Source organism: Vombatus ursinus, unplaced genomic scaffold (assembly GCF_900497805.2).
Source record: "Vombatus ursinus unplaced genomic scaffold, bare-nosed wombat genome assembly UNPS02014832.1, whole genome shotgun sequence".
NCBI lineage: Eukaryota > Metazoa > Chordata > Mammalia > Diprotodontia > Vombatidae > Vombatus > Vombatus ursinus.
This window is the reverse complement of record NW_020954610.1, coordinates 74342122-74355718: the sequence shown is the minus strand read 5'-3', so window position 1 is coordinate 74355718 and position 13597 is coordinate 74342122. Positions and strand designations below refer to the sequence as shown.

General features: G+C 39.4%; 1 long non-coding RNA gene across 2 annotated transcripts in view; it reads left to right on the top strand.

The window, feature by feature from the left end:
- The window catches only part of LOC114025656, a 72725-nt gene that overhangs the window by 8240 nt on the left and 50888 nt on the right, over nucleotides 1–13597 (top strand). The window contains exon 5 of one of the 2 annotated variants that reach the window (XR_003567058.1): nucleotides 6297–6445. This is a non-coding gene — a long non-coding RNA (uncharacterized LOC114025656). Of the gene's footprint in view, nucleotides 1–6296; nucleotides 6457–13597 lie in introns of both variants that reach the window. The other variant, XR_003567057.1, reaches the window with a different exon arrangement.

The following is a 13597-nucleotide window of genomic DNA, read 5'->3' as shown; positions in this document are numbered from 1 at the left end:
GACTTAGGTAAGATATGAATTGAGTCTTGAAGGAAGCCAGGGAAGCTAAGAGGTAGAGGTGAGGGGGGAAAACATTATAGGCATGGAGAACTACCAGTGCAATGGCAAGAAGATGAGAGATGGAGTGCCCTGTGCAAGGGACACCAAGGAGGTCAGTGTAGCTGGATCAAAAAGTTTGTTGATGGGACTATAAGAAGACTAGAAACATAGGAAGGGGTCAAGTTAAGAAGAGATTTCTATACTGAACAGAGGAAATTATATTTGATGCCAGAGGCAATAGGGATCTACGAGAAGTCATTGAGTAGAGGTATGGAATTGTCAGACCCACATTGTGGAAACATTATGTTGGAAGCTGAGTAGGACATGATTTGGAGGGGGAAAGAGGGAGAGACAAGTCAGGAAACAAGTTAGAAGGCTATTTCAATAGTCCAGGTGAGAGGTAGCGAGCGCTGTGTGAGTGCAGAGGGTAGGAGATATGCAAAGATAGAAACAAGATTTGACAAGTGCCTGGGTATGTGAGGTGGGTGAGAAGGTTGGTGGTGCCTTTGAGAGTAGCAGGGAAGTTGGGAGTTGTAGAAAAGTAGTGGCATTTTAAGACCTCAAGGAATCCGGAGCTACTTCAAATATCCTAGTAAAACTTAAAAATGCATTCCACCCAGTCCAGTGGTGTGTAAAGGGACCACTAAAATCCAGGAAGGGCCTTGGGGCAACCTGAGAGGGCCTCCACTGAATTCAGCAAGGACATGATCCCAACAGTGCCCAATATGGGAAGGACAACCTCTACACAATGATAGAAGAAGGGCTCTCCACTTCAACAAGAGTGATATTCTAAGCACTCCACTGGAGAGCTTTGGACTCTTTCAAGTGGAGCATATACCTTGATCTATGGACATATCTCACCTTCCACACACAGAAGGTGAATTTAATTTCATTCAACAAACACTTATTGTGTACAAAGGCCCTGGGGTTGCCAAGATGAAAATAAAATAGTTCATGCCCTCAAGGAGCTTACCTTCTACTGGGAGGCGGTAGGTGGAGTGGAGCAGAGAGACATAACATGTGCAGAAATAATTATAGCAAAGGTTGATTGAGGAGCAAGAGTGTAGGGCATCAGGAAAGGCTTCATGGAAGAATTGAGTTTTGGAGGAAAACAAAGATTTTGAAAGGTGGCATTGAGAAGGCAGGGCATTCAAAGAATGGGAACTGGATGGTTCTTGCTCACGTTCTCTAATACATTATCCACAGAGCATTGACCTAAATTTTTGGATTCATTGTTCTGAGGTTGAAAATATTTATATAATATCAGTGTATATTTAGGGCCGTCTACCTGCTAACCATTACTCCCACCATATGACCATGCCTCTTTCAGAGCATATGTGTTTTTGATACTTTCTATGTCACTTTTATCAGGCAAAGAATTATTGGTAATATTTTATAGACTGCTTATACACATGACAGATTTTTTTCTTCCTTCCTTCTTCCTCCTTTCCTCCCTTCCTTCCTCTCTTCCTTCCTTCCTCCTTCTCTTCCTTCCTCCCTTCCTCCCTCCCTTCCTTCCTTCCTCCTTCTCTTCCTTCCTCCCTCCCTTCCTTCCTTCCTTCCTTCCTTCCTTCCTTCCTTCCTTCCTTCCTTCCTTCCTTCCTTCCTTCCTTCCTTCCTTCCTTCTTTCCTTCCTTCCTTCCTATTAGCTAGCATTTTTAAAGTGCTTTAAGGTTTGCACAAGACTTTACATGTTATCTCATTTGATCCTCACAACAATCCTATGAGGTAGATGCTCTTATTCCATTTCATAGACAAGAAAATGGAATCTGAGATAGGTCAAGTGACTTGTCCATTTTCACACCATTAACAAGTGTTTGAGGCAGGATTTGAATTTAAGACTTCCTTCCTGAATCTAAGTCCAATACTCCAAGCTGTGTGTGTGTATATGTGTGTACACACATATATACATTCACATGGACATGTCTCTGCATGTATATGTGCGTGCACACACACACACACACACACACACACACACACACACACACACACATATATATATATATATATGCACAGACATACATATACATATACACAGTTCTTGCTTTCGGGTAAGTGGATCATGCCACAGACTTCCTTCTCCAGTCATGCCTTTTGGACTCTATGCCCCCACCCCCATCCCCCAGCCTAAGCTTCTTCAATGCCTGAGGCCCCACAACCAGAGGGGTGTCACTGCCTGTTTCTGCCTTCCCCCTTTCCCATCAGAACCAGAGTAGTGGACCTCTGCCTCAGGCTGCTCCCATGTTGCTGCCGCAGGGGCTGTCCTCCATAGGAGACAGAGACAGGCTGTACCTCCTCCAGCGGAGTCAAATTAAGTAATGCCAATATATGGAAAGTGAGAACTAGATGTTTGTGTGTGTATATAGACACACATGCATATATGCATATATGCATGTATATATACACATATACTTGTGTGTATACTTAAATACACATTCGCTCTTCTAGCAAGTATTAAGTAAGCACTTACTATACCCCAGGGACTAGGGATGCAGAACCAAAACCAAAACATTCCCTGCCCTTTCTTTTGGGTCACCTGCAATTGTTACTTTTCTGAGATCGTGGCATCCTGTAATGTGTGGAAGTGGCCTCTTGTGATGGTTTCTTCCTCAGACAATCCTTCTACTAGGCACTTGAGAACCTATAAAATTGATTTTCGCTGGGTCCAACTCTGATGTGGAGGGCTCAGTGCTTCTGTGATGCACTCTACTGGCACTGCCTTGGACCTTCCTCTAAACTGATGCACAGGAGGCCTGGATTGGCAGATGTTCAGAGACTGGGCTCCCATGTCTGGAATGCATTTCCTTCTCATGTATCCTTAAGATCCCTATCTTCCTTCATATCACAACTCAAGGGTCCCCCTTCTTGCTTGAGAGCACCCTGCAATGAGTGTGTCTATTTTGCCTACAACTGAAGCAAAATAATTTGGCCTGTTTCATTGCACTCTCTTGGTTGCTATTCTAGAAACATCCAACCCTGACCTCTACTTCCAAACCTCTTTGCTCCTCTGGGAGTGGGTTTATTCACTGCTCTGCCTGACTTGAGTTTCTTTAGTCCAGTTTGGTTGATCTGAGTCAGCGTCTTTTTTGGTCTTGGTGGCCCAGACCTGAGGAAGTTCCTTGGGACCACACAAAGCCAACTTGTATTGCTTCTGAATAGTCTCTCTCTGTCTATCAGCTTTGTCTCCACCTTGGAGCCTATTACCATTGTGAATACAGCCTTAAGCATTTCTTTGTATAACATCCCCTGGATGTATTTGGGCAAGACCAGAACAGCTTAGTCACTCACTCTGAGGTCACTGCCCTTTTGATTATTTTTCTCTGAAGCAGACTTTCCAAACTTAAAACAAAGGCAGAGCCCTTTCTCTCTCCTAGGAACCTCACCCTCTTATAATTACCTTGGATTTTTATCTATCTGTCTTTTATTTCTATTCATCTATTTGTCTGTCTACCTATCTATCTTTCTGTCTTTCTAACTTTTTGTCTATCTACCTATCTCTCTCTTTCTATCTCTTTCTTCTATCTCTCTGTCTTTCTATCTACCTATATTTCTCTCTATATTTCTATTTGTCTCTCCATCTGTGTCTACTTGTCTATCTTCCTGTCTTTCTATCTCTCTTTCTATCTACCTCTCTCTCTCTCTCTCTCTCTCTCTCATTGTCCACCTATAGAACATAAACATTTTGATTAGTTTCTGTATCTTCCTTGCTTAGCACAATGCTTGTCCCACAGAGTCCTTAATTTTTATGGATTTGACTAGCTGTCCTCCGGGCTCTCAGTACCAGCACAGACGTGGGTACTATGACTTTACAGCACTGTATTTTGAGGGTACGTACAGCATTACAGACAGGTCCCCTGAGCTTCTTTAGGAGCCTCTTATTTCTATGCATCCATTTCCTGCAATATGTATATCACCTCTGAAGCATGCCTCAGCCAGGACTCAAAGGGTTTCTCCAAAGGGAAGTAAGCAATGCTACTCTGAAAATGAACAGCCCATTTTGGATGTACTGTTTGACTGATAGCTGGGTCCACAGCTGCAGCCCTTGCTGCCATTGGCCCTCGTCCAATGGCTGTGCAGGATGGCATTTCTCTGCCTTCTTCCCATAACCCCCATTCCCAACACCCCCAGCAAGTCTTTTACTTCATCGGCAATCCATCCTCGTCTCACCATAAAGGATTCAAACTGGCTTAGCGGATCTTAGATAGCAACAGAAGATTTAGGGATTAATTTTGAAGTATTCTGTTTGCTAAGTATCTCTCTAGGGAGCTGGGAAGGCCCCATTATCCTTACAGAATATACCCAAAGCCGTTGCTGTGTAATCTTCTTTCCTGTAAGCTTTCTTAATAACTTACATTTCCCCAAGAAGTACATGACATTTCAAAAAGTTCTTCCAATGTTTCCTCTTTACAATTAGTAGGCACTCTCTGGCCCTATTACCCAATCAATAGTACTTGATGAGGGGTTCTCATTACCAGGTACAGATTCTCTAATAACTGAGTAATCTTGATGGCCACTCACCACAACACACAATTGTACAATGTTTCCTTGAATCAAATTTGCCTGTTTTGTAAGCAAGGTCTTTACTGGATACATTTTTACCAAACTGTAGACTGGAAGCCTTGAAAACATCCATGTCCTCTACCAATGCAAAGGTACAGCTACCAACTAGGGGAGTCAGGATAGGCTTTCCATGTGAAGAGGTACATGACCTGAGCCTTGACAGAAGTTAAGGCTTCTAGGATTCAGAAATGAGAAAGAAGTAAATTCTAGCCCGTGCAAAGGCAAAGATAGGAGATGGAATGTTAGATTTGAGGGACAGTAAATAGACCTATTTTTCCAGGACTTAGAATGTATAAAGATGAATAAATAATATGAAGGAAGCCTAGAAAAGTAGAACTGGATTAAGACTCAAAAATGCTAAAGGGCAATGCAAAGAGTCTGTATTGTATCCTGGAGACTATAGAAAACCCCCTAATGGATCAGAAGGTGACTTGGTAAACTTTGTACTTTAGGACAATTATTTTGCCAGTGTAATACTGTGGAGTTTTTACTAAGAAATATTCACTGCAGAAGGCATAATCACAAATATCCAAACACTCTCCCCCTAAAATGTGGGAGGCGTAGTCCTGCTCCCTCATGTACCACCGCAGTCTCTGGGGAGGGGAAGGGGATTAGGTTTATAATTTAGCTCATTTCCCATAGAGCCCAGTCCCAGTTCCAAGTCCAAAGCTCCTTTGAGGTTTGAGCCCCAAGCGCCCTGGCTTCAGGCTCCAAGATCACCAAGGTCAAACACCACCCGCCTTATCCCATCCTGTGTAGTCACCCCTAGCACCTAAAACTGAGGACAAATAATACAAAGCAGAAACAAACACTTTTGGATCTATTTCCAGGTGAAAAAGGGAAACCAGAAGAAAAGGATCCTTCCCCTTTCAACAGTTCAGTTCATGACATCCATGTTGGTCAAAACAGCTAGAAGAAGAGCCTAAAAAAGGGCAGAAAGAGAGAGACAAGCATGATCTCAACAGCTTTAGAGGTGCAGGCAGCCAATGAAAGAAGCTACTCCCTCCCATGTGGTGGGGATGCACCAAGCTCCATATTAGACATACTGGACATGCTCAAAGGCTAGGTTAACTGCAGCTTCACGGAAGTTGGCAAAGGGGGGCAGTGGAAGCCAGGAGTCCAATTAGGAAGTCCATATGAAAGGTGGTGAGAACCTGAGCTAATCTGGTGGCTGTGGGAATGGAGTGAAGGGGACAGATATGAGATACGTCATAGAAGTAGAACTGTTAAGACATGGCAAGGGATTGGATGTGAAAGGAGAGGGAAGGGTCAAGGGTAACTGAACTTGTGAACCTTAGTGACTGCAAGGATAGTCATATCCTCAACAAAACTAGGGGAAATTTAAAGAATGGGCAGTTTTAGAAGGAAAGATAAGTTCTATTTTGAGCACATTACATTTGAAATGCCTGTGACAGATTTTTGTTAGAGGCAGTTGATAATGGTGAACCTAGAGTTCAGAAAAGAGATTAGATATGGGAGATGGAATGTGTAGATATGGGAGTTACTTGTTGATAGAACTTGTGGGAACTCACGAAATCATCAATAGTGGGAGCTGAGAGAAGAGTGGAGAGCTTGGAGCAGAACCTTAGGGGACAGGGACAAATAATTCCTTAAATGAGAATGAGAAAGAATCAAACAGATGGGACGAGAAACGGAGAGAATAATATTATTGACATTTTGGTTTTCAACTCTGAAAGTGAGTACCCAGGAGGAGAGAGTGGTCAGCAGTATGGGAGCTGAAGGAGGATGATGAGGACTGAGAAGATACCATCGGGTTTAGTAATTGTGAGATCACTGGTAACCTTGAAGAGATCAGTTTCAGCAGAGCAATGGAATCGAGGACTGCGTGAGTAGGAAGTGAGGCCATATACGTAACTAGTAGTTTTTTGTTTGTTTCTTTTATTAGTGTTATGTTTTTGTTTGTTTTGCCTGTGGTACTGTGGAACTCACCAGAAATTTGCAAATTGTCCAATTCAAAATAATCACCCTGTAACTACTGGGTGAGGATTCCTCCCTCAGGAAAAAAAAAAAAAAGGTAGTTATAAACCAAAAGTTTATCTCCTCCACAGAGAGAACCATAGAAAGAAAGTACAGGTCCAGAATCATAGAATCTCAGATTAGGAAGGGACTTGAGTCTTGATCTAATCTCTAAGATCTGTGCCTTTGCTCAGATATGAACAGAAATCTCTTCTGCAACATTCCTGACAAATAGACTTCCAGACTTTGCTTGAATATCTCCATTGAGAGGAAATTCATTACTTTCCCAAGCATCCCATCCCACTTGGGGATAGTTCTCTTAGGAAAATTTTCATTACATTGAATTGCAACATGACTCCCTATCACTTTTACCCATCAGTCCTATCACCAGCCCTCTGAGGCCAAACTGAACAAGTTTAATCCCTCCTCCACATGAAAAACCTTCAAATATTTGGAGACAGTTGCGACATTCCCCTCTAAATTTTTTCTTCTCCAAGGACAACATTCCTAATTCTTGTTGCCCTCCTCTGAATGTCCCAGTTTGTCAATGTGCTTTCTCAAATGTGGTATCCAGCAATTAAGGGAATGATCCAAATATGATCAGAGTACAGCAGGACTAGAAGCTCCCTTATTCTGTACACTTTATTTCTGTGACTGCCATCTAAAGTCTATTTAGTGTTTTTTGACTGTCACATCACACTGTTGCCTCATAGTCCACTAAAACAGGTACTTCTGTTTATCATTGTGTCCATGGGGGATGTTGAATTTTTGAAACTAAGTACAAGATAACTCTAGATTCAATGGGACCATGACTTTATATTTATCTCTGTTAAATTTTATCTTATTAGATAGGGACCATTTTTCTAGCCTGTTAAGATTGCTTTAGGATCCACAAATTTTTTTTTAAAAAAAGATATTAACAATACTACAAAATGCTTGTAATATCACATCTTGGAGTGGCAAAGAACTGGAAACAAAGAAGATGCCCTATGATTAGAGATTGGATAAACAAGATATGGAATGTGTATGTAATGGAATAATACTGAACAGGCTGAACAACTTGTGGTATGTGATTGTGATGGAAGTGATATAACAAATGATGAGCTCAATGATTTTAGAAAAACATGGAAAAACTTGCACGAAATAATGAAGATCAAGGTGAGTAGAACCAAGAGAACATCGTATATAGTACCAGTAATATTGTTTTAAGAATGACTTTGAATGAATAAGTCATTTGGACTATTATAAATACCCAGATTAACTATATGAAGAAAGACACTATCTGCATCCAGAGAAAGAACTGATAAATAGAAGTATGTATAGAATGATTACATATATATGTGTGTCTATATCTATATCTGTATCTATATCTATATCTAAATCTATATAACTATTTGTGTCTAATGTGATTTCTAGGGTGGGGGGTGGAGGAAGGAAGAAAAAAATGATAAAAAAGAAATTTACTTGATAACTTAATTATATATTTAAAAGGAATAGCAAGTTTTACATAATAGATTTGCAGTTTCATATGCAATAATCTTTTTTTATTATACTATGTTGTGGAAAGGCTTGTTTTATTCCATAAATTAAAAATAAAATTAAATTTTAAAAAAGAAATAATGGATTTGATGAACATGTAAAGAAGCATAGAAAGACTTACATGAACTGTGAAGTAGGCAGAATCAGAAAAAAATATGACAACAAAAATATAATTGGAAAGAGCAATAAAATAATTCAAACTGCTATTAAATTATAATAAACAAGCATAACTCCAAAGAAAATATATGAAAGGGTACTTTTCTATTTATCTGTAGTGGTAGGGGACTATGGAAGTGGAACACTGTGTAATGTCAAACTTTTCCAACATGTTGATTGGTTTTGTTGAACTGCCTGCCTTTAATTCTTTATTATAAGGTCTGGCTTCTCTGGGAGGGAAGGGGAAAGAGAAAGAAAAGTAAGTGAACAAGTGAAGTCAACAAGCTAGTAAGCATCTATGACATGCCTACTATGTGCCAAGTCCTGTACTAAGCATTGGAGATAAAGAAAGGCAAAGAGTAGTCTCTACTCTCAAATAATGGTCTGATGGGGAAGACAATATACAAACTAGTACAAACAAGATACAAAGAAGGATAAACTGGAGATAATCAACAGAGGGAAAACACTAGCATTAATGGGGATTGGGAAAGGCTTCTTGTAGTAGGTGATACATAGAGAAATGGGAATGATATAAAAAGAAATTAAAATTTTATTTCTTTAAAAACATATAGGCTACCCCTTTCAGCTTCAAGTAATTTGCAAATTTGGTGAATGTGTTATATATGCCTTCATTTAAGTCATTGATAAAAATGAGCAGAGAAATGAGCAGAAAGAGAGCTCCTATTAAACTACAATAGAGATTTTTTTCCTCCATGCTGATGTTGATTCATTAATTTTGGGGTAGTTGTTTATTTATATCTGAATTACCTAAATGTACACTCATTTAGCCTACATTTATATCTTGTCCACACGTATGGGGTAAGAAATTTTGTCAGATGCTTTTTGTCGTTGTTGAGTCGTTGCAGTCATGTCTGACTTTTCACGACCCCATTTCAGGTTTTCTTGGCAAAGATACTGGAGTAGTTTGCCATTCTGTCTCTGACTCATTTTACAAATGAGGAAACTGAGGCAAACAGGGGTAAGTGACTTGCCCAGGGTCACACAGCTAGTAAGTGTCTGAGGCCAGATTTCTTCTACTTCCCTCCTTACACTCTTCCCTCCCCAAGACGCAAGTAATCTGATAAAGGCGATACATGTACAATTATATCAAATACATTTCTGCATAAGTCAAGCTGTGAAAGAAGAATCAAAACAAAAGGGGAAAACGAAGAGAAAGAAAAACAAAACAAAAAGGTGAAAATAGTATGTTTCAATCTGCGGTCAGACTCCATAGCTCTTTTCCTGGGTGTGGATAGTAGTTTCCATTCAAATTCTCTCCCCTTCTCCCTCCCTAACCACACCCCCTCATTGAGAAGGCAAGCAATTCCATATAGGTTAAATATGTGTAGTCATGCAACCATATCCATAATAGTCATATTGTGAAAGAAAACGTAGACAAAAAAAAACTCAAGAAAAATAAAGAAAGTAAAAAAAAGTATGCTTCAATCTGTATTCAGACACCGTGAGTTCTTTGTCGGGTGATGGATAGCATTTTTCATCATAAGTCCTTCAAGTTGTCTTGGTTCATTGTATTGCTGAGAATAGCTAAGTCATTCACAGCTGATCATCTTACGATATTGCTATTACTTTTTACACAGTACATTTCACTTTGCATCAGCCATTCAAGTCTTTCTTGGTTTTTTGAGAGCATCCTGGTCATCATTTCTTATAGGACAATAGTATTCCATCATAATCACATACCACAACTTGTTCAGTTATTCCCCAATTGATGGGCATCCCCTCAATTTCTAATTCTTTGCCCCCAGAAATGAGCTGCTATAAATATTTTTGTACATATAGGTCCTTTTTCCTTTTTGTTTTTTATCTCTTTGGGGATACAGACCTAGTAATGGTATTGCTAGGTCAAAGGGTATAATAGTTTTATAGCCCTTTGGGCATAGTTCCAAATTGCTCTACAGAATGGTTGAATCAGTTCACAACTCCACCAACACAGCATTAATGTCTTTTTTTCCCCACATTCCCTCCAACATTTGTCTTTCAACTTCTCTGTCCTATTAGCCAACCTAATAGGTATGAGGTTGTACCACAGAATTGTTTTAATTTGCATTTTTCCAATCAGTAGTGAGTTAGAGTATTTTTTCATTTGGCTATAGATAGCTTTGATTACTTTATGTGAAAACTGTTCATATCTTTTGATCATTTATCCATTGGGGAATGGCCCTTATTTTTATAAATTTGATTCAGTTCTCTATATATTTGAGAAACAAGGCCTTTATCAGAGAAACTTGCTTCAATTTTTTTTTCACAGTTACTATTGCTAACTGTATTTCCCTCCATCCTATTCCTCCCCCATTTATTCTATTCTCTCTCTCTTTTCACCCTGTCCCTCCTCAAAAGCATTTTTCTTCTACCTCCTCCTCCAATCTGCTCTCCCTTCTAAGAACGCTCCCCTTCTCTTATCCCCTTCTCGTCCTACTTCCCTGTAGAGTAAGATAGATTTCTATACCCAATTGCATGTGTGTATTATTCCCTCTTTGAGCCAATTCTGATGAGAGTAAGGTTCAATCACTTCCCCTGACCTCCCCCACTTCTCTTCCACAGTAAAAGCTTTTTCTTCCTTCTTTTATGTGAGATAATTCATCCCCATTTTACCTCTCCCTCTTCTTTCTCCCAGTGTATTTCTCCCTCATCCCTTAATTAAAAAATTTTAGATATCATCCCTTCATATTCTAAGCCCTCTTGTCCTTTAATTTGGACGTTGCTAAATCTTGTGTGATCCCTGATTATGGATCCATGATATTTGAATTTTTTCTTTCTGGTTGTTTACAATGTTTTCTCCTTGATCTGGGAACTCTGGAATTTGGCTATAACATTCCTGGGACTTTTCATTTTGGAATTTCTTTCAGGAAGTGATGGATATATTCTTTTAATAGGTTCTAGGATATCAGGGCAGTTTTCCTTGATAATTTCTTGAAAAATGATGTCTAAGCTCTCTTTTTTTTTTATCATGGCTTTCTGGTAGTCTAATAGCACTTAAATTTCCTCTCCTTGATCTGTTTTTCAAGTCAGTTGTTTTTCCAATGATATATTTCACATTTTCTTCTATTTTTCTTTCTTCTGACTTTATTTTGTTTCTTGATGTCTCATAGAGTCATTAGTTTCCACTTGCCCAATTCTAATTTTCTAGATATTATTTTCTTCAAAGAGCATTATTTGTACCTCTTTTTCCACTTGTCCAGTTCTACATTTTGAGGATTTCTTTTCTTCAGTAAATTTTTGTTCCTTTTTTTCCATTTGGCCAAATTGGCTATATAATGAATTCTTCACTTCAGTAGATTTTTATGCCTCTTTTTCCATTTTGGCCAATTCTGTTTTTTAAGATGTTATTTTCTTCAGTATTTTTTTTTTAGGTGCCTCTTTTACAAAGTTGCTGACTCTCTTTTCATACTTTTCTCACATAAATCTCATTTCTTCTCCCAAATTTTCCTCTACCTCTATTATTTTCATTTTAAACTCTTTTTTTTGAGCTCTTCTTGAAATTCTTGTTGAGCCTGTATCTAATTCACATTTTTCTTTGAGGCTTTGCTTGTAGGCATTTTAACATCATTCCCTTCTTTTGAGTTTGTGTCTTGGTCTTCTTTGTCAGCATAGTAGCTTTTTATGATCAGGTTTGTTGTTGTTGTTGTTTGCTCATTTTCCTAGCCTATTTCTTGTCTTTGAACTTTATGTTAAAGTTGGGTTCTGCTCCTACGGTGGTGGGGGCACTGTCCCTAGCTTCAGGTTTTTTGTGCTACTGTTTTTCAAGCTAGACTGGGCATCTAAGTTTTCGGTGCTTTCAAGGTAATATGAGCCAATGAGAGGTGTGGTCACCGTCTTTCCTGGCCTGTGCTGTGGTCTTCATCATGGAAAGAACCTTATTTCAATGAGGCCACAAACACTAGTGTTCTTCTTTGCCCTGAATTTACAACCTGGAATGACATATAATCAATGCATGAAGGTCCTGCACCCAGCGCCGGCAAAGTGTCCTCTATAATATCTTTCTGACCATTTATCTGATCCCCTTAACATCTCTGGGCCGACAGCTCCTGAAGCTGCTGTTGCTACTGTCACAGTGGCATCCGATGTCTGCTTCTGGTGCTCCTGCAGCCTGTGCTGTGCTCTGGGATGACCTCCACGCCAGTGTCATAGACCTCTCCTGCCATCCTCCCAAGTTGTCTTAGGCCAGAAAAATGTCGCACTCTGACCTTTTGTTGGCTCTGCCACTCCAGAATTTGATTTGAGGCCTTATTTTAAAGTTGTTTGGAGTGAATGTTGGAAGTTACCCGAGTTACTGGCTATACTCCACCACCTTGGTCTCCTGTTGTTCATACCTTTTGACCACTTTGACATTATGGAATGTCTCTTTGTCTTAAAATATTTTTTGCTTATTCAATATGTATGTTAAATATATCAGACCCTCACCTGTAGTATTTTTTTCTGTATTTTCTTGAGGATAAAATTATTAGCAAGGTAGGTTAAGAATGTCTATCTGTCTGTGTGGTCTTTAATATGTCACTACATAACTATTACTTGTATTTCTCCCTCCATTTATCCCCTTTACCATGCTTGCCCCTTCAGTTTTATGGGTGTTCGCACAGATATTTGGTTTCTTGAGATGTTTTACTGCCTCTCTATCTGATCTTTTGGAAATCTTTGAACATTTCTATATTATAGGCATAAGTCTCATTTCACCAATTTTCAATGATACTCTTGAAGTAACATTTCATCAATTCATTTTTCTTATTACCCATACTTTGGAAATCAATGTCTAGAAAACTGAGGCAATGGTTATAGTTTCTGCCCTTCTTTCACTTTAGCTACTCAGTGGGGGGAAAATATGTTCTTGGAATGCTGGGAAGAAGATTTGGCCATTGGTATAGTAACTCTGCTAACGCATTGTGATATAGAGCTGGCCTTAGGTTTTTGAATGGATACAATCTAACAGGTCCTACCAACCTGGAAAACTTCAATTATGGTTCCTGCAATGGATTATATATCTTTCATATGAGGACTAGCCTCAGAGAGGTTCATCATCAGTAGGCTGGTCATAGAATGATGAAATTTTTATCTACAACAATTCATGAACACCATCTACCAAGGTACGTAAGTATGGTAGCTGGTGACTACAACTATAGAGCACTGGGCCTGGAATCAGAAAGACTTGAGTTCAGATTTGACCTCAGACACTTATTAGCTATGTGACCTTGGTCAAGTCACCTGATAGTTTCCTCAACTATTAAATGGGACTAATAATAGCATCTGGGCAGCTAGGTGGTGGCATAGATGGGGTGATAGCCCTTAAGTCAGGAAGAATCATTTTCATGAT